General features: G+C 46.0%; 2 protein-coding genes across 8 annotated transcripts in view; one reads left to right on the top strand and one right to left on the bottom strand.

The window, feature by feature from the left end:
- ERRFI1 (ERBB receptor feedback inhibitor 1) overlaps positions 1-13,321 on the bottom strand; it is a 98,627-nt gene that overhangs the window by 41,257 nt on the left and 44,049 nt on the right. The window lies entirely within an intron of this gene.
- Positions 1-13,321, top strand: part of SLC45A1 (solute carrier family 45 member 1) — a 152,728-nt gene that overhangs the window by 11,259 nt on the left and 128,148 nt on the right. For all 4 annotated transcript variants that reach the window (XM_054008965.1, XM_054008966.1, XM_054008964.1 and 1 more), the window contains one exon: positions 11,669-11,788. The gene's annotated coding sequence lies outside the window, so the exon portion shown is untranslated. The remainder of the gene's footprint in view (positions 1-11,668; positions 11,789-13,321) is intronic.

Raw genomic sequence — 13,321 nt, forward strand, 5'->3', positions numbered from 1 at the left:
CATAATGTTTTGTTCAAAATTACGAACAAACTCCATTCCCAGGGTGTTCATAACTCTGAGGTTCTACTGTACTTTTATTTTAAAAATTGTTTAGCTTTCCTCTGTGAAAAGAAATCTCTAAGGAACAACAAAGTGCCTCATTGACAGTGGAAGATCAGTATAAAAGTGTATACTAACTAGTTACTGAATATGGCCCTAGATTAGGACTTCTGCTTTGACCAGCAGAGTTTGTCCTTCCAGGAAAAAACTGGAGTGTTTTAGGCTACGTCTATACTGCATTGTCTTCGGTAAAACTTTTGTCGGTCAGGGGAGTGAAAAAAACACACACCCCAGACCCACAAAAGCTTTACTGATGAAATGTGCTAGTGTGTACCGTGCTTTGTCGGTGGGAGGCTCTCCTGCCAACAAAGCTTCTGCCCCTCGTTGGGAGTGATTTTATTTTGTCAGCAGGAGAGCTTCAGTTCCTGCCAACAAAGAGTGGCTACACTGCGTACCTTATAGTGGCACTGCTGTAGCAGCACAGTTGTGCCGCTGTAAGGTGTGCAGTGTAGACATAGCCTTAGTTTCCATCCCTGCAGTCACCATCCCAATCATGAAAAAGCACTCTGCAAAGTTACACTGTTCACTGGTCTGTCAGTATGGTCACCACAGAAAATTTCCAGGGGAAAATTGAGCAACTGCTGAACTTTAGTTTATTTATATTTTCTTCTTTCCCCATTTTAAATTGCCCAGTAATTTCTTAAATTTTGGATATCTCTGAAATCCCCATAACTATCTTTGCATCAGACAGAAATCTCTGTGACACAGAAGACTTCAGACTTAAAAATTAGAAGTTATGTCAAAAAGAAAGGACATAAGAGCTCAAGCAGGAAATCTCCACTTCTGCCAAACACCCATAGACTCTCTTTTCATATCTCAGGAACAGCTTTTCAGCTAAGATGGATTCTGCATCATTTCTAAATTATGTATTTACTCTTATTTCTTTGTCACACCCACCATCTGTAGTTCAATCACCTAAAATAAAAATAATATCTAACATTTCTATAGTGCCTTTCATCCAGAAGGAGCCCAAAATGCTTTACTAACAAGACATAAAGGAACTGTTTCACCCACACTGATATGCAGCCTCCCCTGGAGACAAAGGTAGCAACTGTTTAACAGCATGTAGAAAAATGACATCAGATTCAGGGAGGAAGTGGAAAAGTCTAGTTGAAACAACATGAGAAAATCAACTGAGCATGCTGCCTAATGCTGCCCATGCTTCTGCTCCTATCCTACATCAGAATTATAAATTTTCCATGATCTTCTTTCATGAACTTCTTAGAAAACCCTTGCAATAATAAGTGAGTCTAACCTAACAATCTAAATTACATACCCTTCAGTTCCTTCCTTCTCTCCAACTCCCATGTTGTCTATAACAATCCAAGTTAGATTGTACATTCCTCAGGGCAGGGATTGCCTCTTTTTATATACCTGTAAAGTGCTACCTACACCTATGGAACTGCATAAATAATACCCAATGTGGAACTGGGGCAGGAACTTCTTGTGATTCCAGTTGTACTTAAGTATTTAAAAGTTTCTTCCTCTTTGTGTATATGCATGGGATTATGGACAACAGCTCACTAGCGCCTTCTTACCATTAGCGCCAATGCAGACATAGGGACCAAATATTCCTGTGACAGTTGTCTTTTCAAAAGGAACTAGTCAGGAAAGATCACCAATTTCATGTAGTGACAATTGGATCCTTGTGAACATACTGTAGACAACAATTCTTCAACTCAAGGCAACGCAATAGACTTGTTCATCTATAATATCCATGATGACCCACCTGGCTGGTATCTAGTATTATACAGATATCATTAAGCTTGTTTTGTATCTTTCCTCAGTCTAAATAATCTGGGGCTGTGCTCCCCACACAGTATCCATAAAGGCACCTTCCCCTGAAAGAGGCTGTTTGACTTGCTCTGGTTTTTAATCTTGGCTTTCTTTTAATCACTTTTCTGAACTTTAGCTTTTCAGCATTCATTTGCCAGAGGGAAACCTGTCTCCCCATTTCCACACTAGTGGGGTCTTAGTCTTTCTTCTCCACACCTCCAAATATCTCTCTCAGCAGTGCAGGGACATGGTCATTCCTTTTCATCTGCTCAGTTCAGTTCTAGTTAGTGACAAATATGGGAGTTCCAAATACCTACAAAAACTCCATGTTCAAAACAGAATGAGACTGTTTAGCATGAAGAGTAAAATCCCTCCTGTCTGCCATAGGTGGCGGGTATAATAGGCCAGGGCAGGCTAAGCCTCCCCTAGTGCACCTGCGGCCGCCAGATGCCAGTTGTGGGGTTTACAGGGGAAGTTTTTGCTTATTACGCACCATGCAGGTTCCGGGGCAGTGAGAAGGAGGTATGTGCTACTAGCTTCCTGGGGTCATCAGTAATCTCCCTACATGGTGTAGTGCAGAACTGTCAGACTAGGTTTGTACATTGCACACTCTCCCCTGTAGGATCATTGCAACCTGTGGGATCAGAGTATAACTGAGAGCTAGTCTTGTAAAATCACCTGTGTGTGTCACTTGTATAATCAGTTATTGTTATTATTATTTACATACAACTGGGCATGTTCCCTGCTATGAGAAGCTTACAGACTGGAATACACACAAGGCTCAGAACAGCAGCTTAGCTCAGTAAGAATTTGGAGAGTTTACTGGTGGGAAGTGTAGGGTACCATAGGGAGGCGTCCTGGAGAAGAGAGAGGGATCTTACTAGATAGGAAATGGGAGACTGCTTCAAGTGTAGGAGGTATCATGGAGGAATGTGCAAAACCAAGAGTTGAAGGCAGATGAAAGGTGCAGTAAAAGGAGAGAGGACTGGGCAAGTGAAGGGAGGAGGAAGATGAAAGCAGAATAGATGCAGAAGTGATGAGGCTTTGTGTAGCCTTGAAGATGTGGTTGGGGATGTTTGGATCCACTGTTGTAAAAGACAGGAAATCAAGGAAGTGGAAAGACAAACAGACAGAGAAGTGGGAGAGGAGGATTACTTTTACAGTGGATTTTGTGTAGGCTGGAGGGGCATAGGAGGAGGCAGGGAGGAGCAGGTTCAAACTTATAGATATGACGGTAGAGATGATCAGGACATTGACAAAGATTTCTGCAGAAGCCAGCTCTCTGCTGCAAATTCCAGATATCCCGCTGGAAATTAATTTCAAATCCCAGCTCAGCCTCTCATCTACCAAGGGACCTGAATTCCGTCTATTCAGGAGACCCAGTACAGCATGTGCATATGTGGTTTTGGGTAGGACACGTCCTCTGTTTAAATATCTGTAAACAAACTGCACTATTACTTTTAGAAAGGTCTCTTCTAAAAGCAGGGCCGGCTTCAGGCACCAGCTTGGCAAGCAGGTGCTTGGGGTGGCCATTCCGGAGAGGGGTGGCAGGTCCAGCTAGTCGGTGGCAATTCGGCGGACGGTCCCTCACTCCCGCTTGGAGCGAGGGACCTTCTGCCAAATTGCTGCCGCAGATAGCAATCATGGCTTTTTTTTTTTTTTTTTTTGGCTGCTTGGGGCGGCCAAAACCCTGGAGCCGGCCCTGTCTAAGGATATGTCTACACTACGAGAGTACTTCGATTTCACTTAAATTGAATATGTGGAATCGATATTACAAAGTCGAACGTGTGTATCCACACTAAGGACAGTAATTGGACTGTGTGAGTCCACACTAACGGGGCAAGCGTCGACATTGGAAGCGGTGCACTGTGGGCAGCTATCCCACAGTTCCCGCAGTCCCCACTGCCCATTGGAATTCTGGGTCGAGCCCCCAATGCCTGCTGGGGAAAAAATGTGTCGAGGGTGGTTTTGGTTAACTGTCATCATCCAACCGTCACTCCCGCCCTCCCTCCCTGAAAGCACCGGCGGGCAATCAGTTCGCGCACTTTTCTGCTGAGTGACAGCGCGGACGCCACAGCACTGCAAGCATGGAGCCCGCTGCGACCATCGCTGCAGTTATGGCCGTTGTCAACACCTCACACCTTATCAGCCACCTTTCCAGAGGCAGATTCTGAGAAATCGGGCGAGGAGGCAACGGCAGCGCGATGAGGACATGAAGTCTGAGAGTGGCACAGACCTCTCGCAAAGCACGGGACCCTGCGCCGTGAACATCATGGTGGCACTGGGTCATGTTGATGCCATGGAACGGCGATTCTGGGCACATGAAACAAGCACGGACTGGTGGGACCGCATAGTGCTGCAGGTCTGGGATGAATCCCAGTGGCTGCGAAACTTTTGCATGTGGAAGGGAACTTTCCTTGAACTTTGTGAGTTGCTGTCCCCTGCACTGAAGCGCAAGGACACCCGGATGCGAGCAGCCCTGACTGTCCAGAAGCGAGTGGCTATAACCCTATGGAAGCTTGCAACACCAGACAGCTACCGGTCAGTTGCGAACCACTTTGGCGTGGGCAAATCTACCGTGGGGGTTGTTGTGATGCAAGTAGCCAACGCAATCATTGATGTACTGCTGTCAAAGGTAGTGACCCTTGGAAACGTGCAGGTCATCATAGATGGCTTTGCCGCGATGGGATTCCCAAACTGCGGTGGGGCTATAGATGGAACTCACATCCCTATCCTGGGACCGGACCACCAGGCCAGCCAGTACATTAGCCGAAAGGGCTACTTTTCAATAGTGATGCAAGCAATGGTGGACCATAGGGGACGTTTTACCAACATCAACGTTGGATGGCCGGGCAAGGTTCATGATGCTCGTGTTTTCAGGAACTCTGGTCTGTTTAGACAGCTGCAGGAAGGTATTTACTTCCCGGACCACAAAATAACTGTTGGGGATGTGGAGATGCCTATAGTGTTCCTCGGGGACCCAGCCTACCCGCTAATGCCCTGGCTCATGAAGCCCTATACAGGCGCCCTGGACAGTGAAAAGGAACTCTTCAACTACCGTCTGAGCAAGTGCAGAATGGTGGTGGAGTGTGCTTTTGGACGTCTCAAGGGGAGATGGAGAAGCTTACTGATTCGCTCTGATCTCAGCGAAACCAATAACCCCATTGTTATTGCAGCTTGCTGTGTGCTCCACAATCTCTGTGAGAGCAAGGGGGAGACCTTTATGGCGGGGTGGGAGGTTGAGGCAAGTCGCCTGGCTGCTGATTACACCCAGCCAGCCAGCTGTGCGATTAGAAGAGCCCAGCGGGACGCGCTGTGCATCCGGGAGGCTTTGAAAGCTAGGTTCCTCAGTGAGCAGGGTAGCCTGTGACTATTTAGTTTGTTTACAGAGAAGCTGAACCTGCCCCCGTTTCTTTACCCAGTGAATGTTCACTATCCTCTCCAGTTTCATACCCCGTTCACCCCGTTCACCCCCTTCCAACCCACGTTTAATAATAAAATCACTGAAAATTTGTTAACGAACAACGTTTTCTTTATTACTGTTTTCGCGGTAAAGTGTTGAAACTGGGACACAGACTGCGGTGGGGAGCGGGTGTAGTGTAGTGATGCAAAGAACGCTTCTAAACTCGAGGAATGACAGGCTCCTGCTTCTACAGTGGTCCGCACTGGTGGACTGATTGTTTCAATGGAGCCTGCCACCCCTCCTGTTCGGGACTCTGTCTGTGGGGGCTATGTGACTTTGTGGCAGGGGGAGGACGGTTACAGATCCCCTGCTGCGTGGCTCTGTGATCCAGGATAAGGACCGCTGCATAAGATCTCTAACCGCCCTCCCGCACCACAAAGTCACATAGCCCCCCCCACACACAGACAATGAAAACCACCTCCCAGACTGACCAGGGTGCCTAGTGACTGCACTGTGTGTGTGACCTGCTGCTGAACCTGCCCCCATGTCTGTACCAACCCCCTTCCCCCCCTTCAAACAGACTGTCCTCTAAAAAAACATGATGGAAACAGTAATGAACAGAAACGTATTTTTTATTAGCAACTGGACAGTTAGGGGATGAAACTGGGATGGGGGCTTGGGTGAGGCGGGAAGGAAAGGAATTATCAAATTTTGGGGAATGACAGCCTTCTGCCACTTGAGCAGTCTACAGGGGTAGAGTGACAGTTTTCACGGACTCTGGAGCTCCTCCTTCTTGGTACTTTGGGTGAGGGGGGTATGGGACTTTGTGGCGGGGGACGGTGGTTACTGATAGAGCCCCGCTGCAGTCTGTCCTCCTGCCTCCGGTCCTGCAGAACATTCACAAGGTGCCGGAGCGTGTCCGTTTGCTCCCTCATTAGTCCAAGCAGCGTTTGAGTCGCCTGCTGGTCTTCCTGCCGCCACCTCTCCTCCCGTTCGCTGTGTGCTCGCTGGTACTGGGACATGTTCTCCCTCCACTGAGTCTGCAGGGTTGCCTCGGCTCGGGAGCAGCCCATAAGTTCTGAGAACATGTCGTCCCGTGTCCTTTTCTTTCTACGCCTAATCTGCGCCAGCCTCTGGGAGTCTGATGACCGGGTAGGTCGGGAGACAGTCACAGCTGTGGGATTAGAAAAAGGGAGTGAATTCCTCAGAAAGATAAATTTTTTGGTGAATAAAGAAAATAGTCTCTCTCTGTGAACAAGACCATGCACAGCACCTATCACATGCGCACTCAGGACAAGGTCGAATTTTCGGCCTTCGCATTCAGTCCCTGGGGTCTTGCAGTGCAGATCACAGAAGCGGAACAGGACAGCGGAATTTGGGTAGCGGGCTGACATGGTAAGCCGTAGATTTGTGGCAGCTTAAAACTTTAATAATAGCACTGCCCTACTTTCACGTTCAAAGCAATGCTCCTAGCATTGCCCAGTTCCTGCTGCCAGCAATCCGGCAAGCATGAACTATGCCCCTGTCCCACCCCCTCGCGGCTGTCCCCGGGAAAGATCCCTCTATGCTGCCCCTCTCCCGCCTCCACCGCATGGCTGTAAACCTCCAGTTACAGTTCTGTAAAGGAACAGGCAAGCAGTCCCAATACTAACATTCCCGTAATTCAAAGCAGGTCACCATGAGCGACATCACTCTGATGCGGATTTCAGACAGCGACAAGGAACGCATGCTTCGGGAAAGCCTGCAAAGACCAGGGCCCTATGCCGCCATGCTGTGCAAGGCAATGATACCTGAGTACTTGAAGATAGCCTGGCGCGGAAACGTTTCATACTACGGAGGACACAACAAGGCCGCTCTCCCAAGGAACCTCATGCAAAGGCTTTGCAATTACCTCCAGGAGAGCTTCATAGAGATGTCCCATGAGGATTTCTGCTCTATCCCCAGACATATAGACTGAATTTTACTGTAGCTGCACTTGCAAGGACTAAACAGTAGAGCGCCTAGGGCAAACCAATCAAGATATACCGGACATTGTTAGATTTTTTTGCAGCAGTTGTACTGCCACAGACTAAACCTTTAAGTGCCTAGGACAATCTAATCATGAAAAACCCACAGTTAATATTAATGTTCTGTTTAAAATAAATGTTTACATGTTTAAAACACTTACCGGCTGATCCTTCCCCTGATTCTGGGTCCGGGTTAACAGCTGGGGACGGTTGGTAGGGGATCTCTGTGAGGGTGATGAAGAGATCCTGGCTGTCTGGGAAATCAGCGTTGTAAACGCTGTCAACTGCCTCGTCCTCCTCATCTCCTTCCTCATCTTCCCCGTCCACTACCATCTCAGAGGAAGCGAGCGTCGACAATATCCCATCCTCAGAGTCCACGGTCAGTGGTGGGATAGTGGTGGCGGCCGCACCTAGGATGGAATGCAGTGCCTCGTAGAAACGGCATGTTTGGGGCTGGGATCCGGAGCGTCTGTTTGCCTCTTTGGTCTTCTGGTAGCCTTGTCTCAGCTCCTTGATTTTCATGCGGCACTGCGTTGCATCCCGGCTGTATCCTCTCTCTGTCATGGCTTTGGAGATCTTCTCGTAGATCTTTGCATTACGACTTTTCGATTGCAGCTCCGAAAGCACGGACTCATCGCCCCACACAGCGATCAGATCCAAGACTTCCCGATCAGTCCATGTCGAGGCCCTCTTTCTGTTCTGAGATTGCATGGCCATCTCTGCTGGAGAGCTCTGCATCGTTGCCAGTGCTGCTGAGCTCGCCACGATGTCCAAACAGGAAATGAGATTCAAACTGCCCAGACAGGAAAAGGAATTCAAATTTTCCTGGGGCTTTTCCTGTGTGGCTGGTCAGAGCATCTGAGCTCGGACTGCTGTCCAGAGCGTCAACAGAGTGGTGCACTGTGGGATAGCTCCCGGAGCTATTAGCGTCGATTTCCATCCACACCTACCGTAATTCGACATGGCCATGTCGAATTTAGCGCTACTCCTCTCGTTGGGGAAGTCGAATTTAAGAGACCTCTATGTCGAACTAAATAGCTTTGTTGTCTGGACGGGTGCAGAGTTAATTCGATTTAACGCTGCTAAATTCGACATAACCTCCTAGTGTAGACCAGGCCTAAAAGTGAAGAGCTGTGGAATTAAAACTGACACAACCAGTTTCCTCAGCATGAGTAAAGTAATTATTTTGTTTCAGAAACAAGCAACTGACTTAACAGAGAGCAAAGGACAAGGATTCAGTAAGGTCTGGGATTTATAGACAAGGGATCTCACTACTGCCAGGACAAGTTGTTGGGATCATTCAGAGACAGGCGATATGTATCGTCCGTGCTCTGCTTCTCTGAAACAGTCTCTGTCCTGAGGGAACTAAGCGTGACAGACTGTTGCTGCTTCTAAGATAAGTTTGTAAAATAACAGTTCAGAGAAGATCACAGTAAATCTATCCGTTAATTACATAGACATTCCACTGTCTTAGAATTGCTGAAACCTGGACAAATTTGAAGTTTGCAAAGTCACCAGAAGCTCTATAAAAAATGTGGGAGAGTTGATTGCTGATGCTGTTATTACTGGTTGCATTTTATTCAGTTACTTAAGGATCTTGATGTGTATGACTATAGCTCATAGCCTGATAATTGTTCAGACAGTTTGCTTCACTAGATTCATTCACACTGGATGTTTAGTTCCCTAAATGATATATTATTTCTGCTCCCTGACTGGAGGGCTGAAATATTAAAAGCATAATAATGAATAGTAAATAGCATACACATATATACAGTGAATACTGTTGTTCAAACAGATATTTGTATAAACATGAGCCTTCCCAAACATTCATGTGAACAAAACTCCATTCACATACATTTGTAATAACAAGGGTTCATGGACACAGTCAAACAGAACAGCCATTTAGCTCTTACCAACACTGTCTTTTGCAAATCAGTGGAATACTGCAATTGTTGCCATTTCTTCCACTGATCTGGATCCCTTTTTATTCTGCCACAAGACATGTTTGCAGATCCTGATTTCTGGAGAGCGGGGTGTGATGCTAACAACTTAGCTCAGAGCAAGTGTGTGGGTAGAATTGCAGTGTTCATTTTTATTTGCTATTTGCAAATTTCAAAATATCCTTTGAAAACGAGTAAATACAGAATTAGCTGCCACAAATAACACTTGCTACCAGGAGAATTCAAGACATAGAACCCTAGAATTTTCTAGTTGGCAAGCTATCAGGATGGTTAGGGAGATGTGTACTTTTATATAAATATCTGCAATCACAAATTGAAGTATAAGAATAAGCCTGTCAGGAAAACATTGATCAGATTTATGTACAAATACTGCAGTCTGTTTTCATTCGTATTGAGGCTAGAATCCCACTAAGTCAATGGAGTTGCACTAGTGTAGCTGAGTTCAGAGGATTGCTCACTGGGACTTGGTTGAATAAAGACTGCAGGACTTGGCTCATATGATTATCATTTTTAGTATGAACTGAATTTGTTATATAAATGTTAGCAAGTTTAATATTGTGCCTGAAAGTGTTTTTGCAGATAGCAGAGAGGCACTCCTAAGGGAGGATGTTTACTCAGACACAGAATGGGGTGTGGAGACCCTTTCCAAAGAGCCAAAATATTAAAGATAACCATTAAGTCCTTCACTGTGGGGCTGACTTTGTTTTTGGCCGTTTGTGTTTTCAACCATCCACTTACACAGATTCAAAAACATTCTCTAGGATGGGTGAACTTAAAAAGTGTACAAAAAATATCAGTCAGGCACTCCAAAATCATTAGATTGACTTAAATATAATCAGATTAAAAAAAAACCCCATAATATAATATATTAGGTTCCCTAGTTGCCTTTAGTTTTGAGCTTTGAGGGCTGGAAACTTAATATATTAAAAATAAAATCTGATATTCTCACAAAAGCACAGAATTCCAGGTGCTCTGACTGAAAGAAAAACATCAAATATTAGGAGACTTGTGATGAAATCATGAAAGGTGACAACACTGCAAATAGTTTTTGAAATGCAACACTATGCACCAGTCTAATAAGAGGGAAAATAACAGAGTTATGGTGTGTGAATTCAGTCAAATAGGCCACAACTTACAAATTATTTTAGTTTTATATTGAAAGCTATTTTCAACTTGATCCATCTGGTCCTTCAACCCTCATATAGATTGCACTGATCACAACACATCTTCCATTCTTCTCTTATCCTGGCCATTCTTCTCCATATGCGGCCATCTCTTTGGAGGTCGGTCGAGTGGTCGTTTCAGTTCCCGTGGGTACCACTTGGCGGCAGCTGTAGTTCATTGATTGTCAGCGAGGCTAGTTATATGCTCGGCCCATTGCATTTTACTGTACCTGCTTCCCACAACGACGTCCTGTAATCCACTCTGATGTCTGATCACTTCACTGGGGACTCAGTCACAGATTGAAAGAAGAATTCTGGGGATTTCAATCCGGGACCAAAACCTATTGCAGGGGTAGGCAACCTATGGCACGCATGCTGAAGGCGGCACACGAGCTGATTTTCAGTGGCACTCACACTGCCCGGGTCCTGGCCACCGGTCTGGGGGGCTGTGCATTTTAATTTAATTTTAAAGGAAGCTTCTTAAACATTTTAAAAACCTTATTTACTTTACATAAAACAATAGTTTAGTTATATATTATAGACTTAGGGCATGTCTTCACTACCCGCCGGATCGGCAGGTAGCAATCGATCTATTGGGGATCGACTTATCACGTCTAGTGAATACGCAATAAAATCGATCCCCGATGGCTCTGCCGTTGACTCCGGAAATCCACCATGGCAAGAGGCGGAAGCGGAGTCGACAGCGGCGTGGCAGCGGTCGACTCGCCGCCGTCCTCACAGCCAGGTAAGTCGACCTAAAATACGCAACTTCAGCTACGCTATTCACGTAGCTGAAGTTGCGTATCTTAGGTCGACACCCCCCCCCCCGTAGTGTAGACCTAGCCTTATAGAAAGAGACCTTCTAAAACGTTAAAATGTATTACCAGCACGCGAAATCTTAAATTAGAGTGAATAAATGAAGACTCGGCACACCACTTCTGAAAGGTTGCGACCCTTGACCTATTGTATTGAAATGAAAAGTGAGGTAAAGTCTAACATACTGATTAGGAAGTTTAATACCTTGGCTGACAATCTTACAGCGTTATAACCAGAGGATCTCCAGTTACACAGCAACTGGTCTAGACACAGAGGAGTGGGGAGGAACAAGTGATGCTGCTGTAGAAAGAGACAGAAAACTCAGTGCAGTGTAAGGGTCCATCTTGCTGAACTGATGGTAATTTAGGTCAGGCCCATACTGGCACTCCAGCTTTGATTTTATTCTGCTAATTTTTAAATTGCCTTTTTGCTCTCTATTTTCAGTCCCATGGCAACTGAGCTTTGCACTGGATGTTTGGATGCTCCTGAGGCAAAGAACCTGATCTCCGGCCTTGGAGGAGGTTGAGTCAGGAGAGAAATAACAGACTGAGCATTTGGTCAAAGGTGAGGAAACTGCAGGGATCCTCCTCAAAGGAAGCTGGCATAGTCCTGGGTGACCAGAGAAGTGTGCAGCATGTCCCATTGTCTTACTCAGAACTCAGAGCTTGGCAAGGATTCTATTGACTGCATTGGCTGGAAAGCATTATGTGAGTTGTGGTCAGCTAGGGAGGAAAATATTAATTCTTCGTTGCTAAGATTTCAAACCTGTGCAATTAATTCTGGCAGCACAAGAGGAAGTGAAGTGGTTAAGTGAAGGCGCTGCATGTGGTATGACAGTTACAAGTGCAACCTCAAGCAGGCCTCTGCCAGCAGATCCTGTATTTCAGGTTGGGCTGGAATCCGGGGAGGCTGCTTCTTTTTTAAAGTACTTTAGATCTAGGCTGCCCTCCCTCCAGAAGAGGCCCTTTTGGAAAACAAATGTGTGTATGAAAGAGAGTGAGCTCGATGGCCTGGCCATGACCCATACAGTAGCCTGGCCGTGAAATAGTTGAGGTCCAGTCTATACTTAAGGTTGGACCCATGCTATAACTGGGTTAGGGGAAACTGTGGTGTAATCATATTCCCAGATGTTATTGCATTTGTGCTGTGGACAGACCCAGGGCATTTACAAAGGTACAAAGGCTCTCATTGCCCTGTTTGGCTGCCAGCCCGCCCCAGAGGTGAGAATCTGCTATGCTCTCTGTGCTGATGACCATACAAAGGTCTCTTTGCATATTACCACTCCCACAGGTTTTTCTTCCAGAAGGATGAGTACTAGACCTAATCCCTACTTGATACTTTGTATAGTTCCACCTTTCCAGACCAGGATCATAATACATACAGGTCTGTCTCATCTTACGCTGGGGTTACGTTCCGCAGTCAGCGCCTAAAGTAAAAATCGCGTATAGTCAAAATTACATTGAGTGTAATGGTGGGCGAAATCGCCCGCACTACAGAAACAGTATTTAAATTGCTATTTTTCTCTTTTGTTTCGTTTTGTTTTTTGTTTTTGCCGACCGTGTAAAGCTGAAATCGCGCATGTTAAATGCGCCTAAGATGCGACAGATCTGTATGTATAATTAGTGCATCAGTCACCATGGTATCTAGGCACCAGAGTTCCTGGAGGAATTTCCTGCCTTACAGATAGGAGAACAAACTGGTTTGCAAATCAGTATTCCAATCAGTTAAAATCCTGTCTGACACGCATAATGACAGAGTGTAATCTAAAATATTGTTATTCAGGCTTTGGCACTTCCTTAGGCTACTTTCCCTCCCACCAATCAGCTCTCCCAACTCATTCACAGAGATTCTCCTGCTTTGGAAACTTGTCCTTACCCAGCCACAGCACTGCTTGTGTCAGCTGCCCAGACTCTTGCAAAGGCTTATAGGAGGAAAGGTGACAGTCAAATGAACTTTTTCTGGGTTGGGAAGGGCATTGGGAGAACGCTTCTGGCCTTTTCTATGGTGCTGCTCACTGCAGCTGATTCAGCACCTTCCTTGGAAGATTCAGAGGTAATGTTTTCAGCTTAAGAAAGTCTGAGGCAACAGCCCAGTCTG

Source organism: Malaclemys terrapin, chromosome 19, assembly GCF_027887155.1.
Source record: "Malaclemys terrapin pileata isolate rMalTer1 chromosome 19, rMalTer1.hap1, whole genome shotgun sequence".
Lineage (NCBI taxonomy): Eukaryota > Metazoa > Chordata > Testudines > Emydidae > Malaclemys > Malaclemys terrapin.